General features: G+C 38.6%; 1 long non-coding RNA gene across 1 annotated transcript in view; it reads right to left on the minus strand.

The window, feature by feature from the left end:
* LOC110267504 overlaps window positions 1–2,644 on the minus strand; it is an 8,116-nt gene extending 5,472 nt beyond the window's left edge. Inside the window, exons 1-2 of the long non-coding RNA XR_002355226.1 lie at window positions 2,527–2,644; window positions 2,386–2,397 (exon numbers count right to left, since the gene is read on the minus strand). This is a non-coding gene — a long non-coding RNA (uncharacterized LOC110267504). The remainder of the gene's footprint in view (window positions 1–2,385; window positions 2,398–2,526) is intronic.

Consider the following 3,694-nt stretch of genomic DNA (forward strand, 5'->3'; position numbering starts at 1 on the left):
TGTTTTAATTCAAAAGAACAAGAAGTACATGAGTTTTGATTTTATCCTTGAACTTAGTTTAATTATATTGATGTGGTGACAATGCTTCTTGTTTTCTGAATGAATGCTTGAACAGCGCCTATGTCTTTTGAAGTTGTTGTTTAAGAATGTTAAATATGTTGGCTCTTGAAAGAATGATGACAAGGAGACATGTTATTTGATAATTTGAAAAATCATAAAAATGATTCTTGAAGCAAGAAAAAGCAACAAAGAACAAAGCTTGCAGAAAAAAAGAGAGAAAAAAAATAGCGAAAAAAAATATAGAAAGAAAAAGAAAAAGCAAGCAGAAAAAGCCAAAAGCTCTTAAAACCAAGAGGCAAGAGCAAAAAGCTAATAACCCTTAAAACCAAAAGGCAAGGGCAAATAAAAAGGATCCCAAGGCTTTGAGCATCAGTGGCTAGGAGGGCCTAAAGGAATAAAATCCTGGTCTAAGCGGCTAAACCAAGTTGTCCCTAACCATGTGCTTGTGGCGTGAAGGTGTCAAGTGAAAACTTGAGACTGAGCGGTTAAAGTCAAGGTCCAAAGCAAAAAAAAGAGAGTGTGCTTAAGAACCCTGGACACCTCTAATTGGGGACTTTAGCAAAGCTGAGTCACAATCTGAAAAGGTTCACCCAATTATGTGTCTGTGGCATTTATGTATCCGGTGGTAATACTGGAAAACAAAGTGCTTAGGGCCACGGCCAAGACTCATAAAATAGCTGTGTTCAAGAATCATCATACTGAACTAGGAGAATCAATAACACTATCTGAACTCTGAGTTCCTATAGAAGCGAATCATTATGAACTTCAATGGATAAAGTGAGATGCCAAAACTATTCAAGAGGTAAAAAGCTACAAGTCCCGCTCATCTGATTAGAGCTATGTTTCATTGATAGTTTGAAATTTATAGTATATTCTCTTCTTTTTATCCTATTTGATTTTCAGTTGCTTGGGGACAAGCAACAATTTAAACAATTTAAGATTGAGGGATTTGAGCAAAAATCAGATTCAGAGGTTGAAGAAGGACTGCTGATGCTGTTGGATTCTGACCTCCCTGCACTCAAAGTGGATTTTCTAGAGCTACAGAACTCAAAATGGCGCGCTTCCAATTGCGTTAGAAAGTAGACATCCAGGGCTTTCCAGCAATGTATAATAGTCCATACTTTGAACGAGTTTAAATGACGTAAAAGGGCGTTGAACGCCAGTTCTATGCTGCTGTCTGGAGTTAAACGCCAGAAACAAGTCACAAACCAGAGTTGAACGCCAGAAATACGTTACAACCTGGCGTTCAACTCCAGAAAGAGCCTCTGCACGTGTAACATTCAAGCTCAGCCCAAGCACACACCAAGTGGGCCCCGGAAGTGGATTTACGCATCAATTACTTACTTCTGTAAACCCTAATAGCTAGTTTATTATAAATAGAACTTTTCACTATTGTATTAGACATCTTTGAACATCTTTTGATCATTTTTAGATCTCTAGACCTCCATGGGAGGCTGGCCACTTGGCCATGCCTACCCACTATTCACTTATGTATTTTCATACGGTAGAGTTTCTGCACTCCATAGATTAAGGTGTGGAGCTCTGCTGTTCCTCAAAGATTAATGCAAAGTACTACTATTTTTCCATTCAATTCAACTTATTCCGCTTCTAAGATATTCATTCGCACTTCAACCTGAATGTGACGAACGTGACAATCATCATCATTCCCTATGAACGCGTGCCTGACAACCACTTCCGTTCTACTTTAGATTGAATGAGTATCTCTTGGATTTCTTAATCAGAATCTTCGTGGTATAAGCTAGATTGATGGCGGCATTCATGAGAGTCCGGAAAGTCTAAACCTTGTCTGTGGTATTCCGAGTAGGACTCTGGGATTGAATGACTGTGACGAGCTTCAAACTCGCGAGTGCTGGGCGTAGTGACAGACGCAAAAGGAGGGTGAATCCTATTCCAGTATGATCGAGAACCTCAGATGATTAGTCGTGCTGTGACAGAGCATTTGGACAATTTTTACAAGAGGATGGGATACAGCCATTGACAAGGGTGATGCCTCCAGACGATTAGCCATGCAGTGACAGCGCATCGGACCATTTTCCAGAGAGGATCAAAAGTAGCCATTGACAACGGTGATGTCCTTACATAAAGCCAGCCATAGAAAGGAGTAAGACTGATTGGATGAAGACAGCAGAAAAGCAGAGATTCAGAGGAACGAAAGCATCTCTACACGCTTATCTGAAATTCTCACCAATGAATTACATAAGTGTTTCTATCCTTATTTTCTATCTATTTATTATTTATGTTCGAAAGCCTCAGCATCAAGCCCTATTTCATTTATAATTTAGATTACAAAATTGACTATATTACCTTATGGGATGGCTGAAATGACATTCCAAATGAAATCAGCGCCACAGCAGAGGTGATGGCAAGAAATAAAATACTTTAGATACAAAACTAACTAAAGAAATATAAATGTTTCAGGATTTCAAAGCAATTAACATGAAATACCTTCTTTTTGGTCTTGGTTTCTTCATCCTCATCCTCATCTTCCTCATCATCATCATCCTCTTCAATGTTGTCTTTATCATCATCTTCCAGGTCTCCAAACTCTTCTCCCTAAATGGCCTCACCAAGTTAAGTCTCAAAGTAGTCACTGAACTTGCACTCGAGCCTCAAAATAATCCCTGAAGTTAATAATTACTCAAATTCGTCCCCAAACTTATACTCCGGGACTCATAATAGTCCCCAAACTTGTACTACGGGACTCATAGTAGTCCCTCAAACATTTTCCGTTCATCAGAACCTTAAAACGACGTTGTTTTCAACAAAAAAAATAAAAAAAAAGAAAAAAGAAAGTGACGTCATTTTGAACAAAAAAAAAGCGTACGTGTCGTTTTATATTAGAAAAAAAAAAAGAAATCCTTTCTTCTTCTTCTTCTTCTTCAACGCTGTTGTTCTTCTTCTTTAACTCTGTTTTTCTTCTTTTTCAAAAGGTCACAAAAATAAAAACCAACACCACAAAATATCACAAAAAATTAGCATTAATCAGAAAAGTTCAATCAACTTAAATAGCATGTATCAATCAACTTAAACAGCAACAATCACAAAAAATAGCAACAATAAAAAAACCAGTAATAATTACATAATAGAAAACAACTAAAATTAACCATTGTTGTTATATTAAAATAGGATCAACAGCAACAATCACCCAGAACATTAAAGAACAATGATTGAATAACAAAAAAAATTAAAAAAAAAGAAATTACCATGGCTGAGAGAAAAAATCGTGCCAGAAGAGAGAAGAGGGAGACCGAGCGGAGATGAAGGCTGTCGAGCAGCGGCGGCAGTGAAACAGAAGCCGGCGAAAAATAACGACAATGAAGGTTGAGGAGAGCTCTTATGAGTGTGAATGTATGGTTGGAAAAAGGGAGGGCATCAAATTAGAAAGAAGAAAGGGAAGGGAAATAATCTCAGGTTGGGGAGTAGAAGAGGAAGGGGAAGGAGAAGGGCGTTGGGGATGCAGAAGAAAAAGAGAAAGGGGAAGGGTTGGAGGAGGGAAAAGAGACGGGTTGGGGATGGAAAAGGGAAAAGGAAAGGTTGGGAGAGGGAAAGGGGTTGGGGATAGGGAAAGGAACAGATTGGGAATTGGGAGGGGGTGGGGGCTAAGTACGCTACA

The sequence above is a fragment of the Arachis ipaensis genome, chromosome B10 (genome assembly GCF_000816755.2).
Source record: "Arachis ipaensis cultivar K30076 chromosome B10, Araip1.1, whole genome shotgun sequence".
NCBI classification, from domain to species: domain Eukaryota; kingdom Viridiplantae; phylum Streptophyta; class Magnoliopsida; order Fabales; family Fabaceae; genus Arachis; species Arachis ipaensis.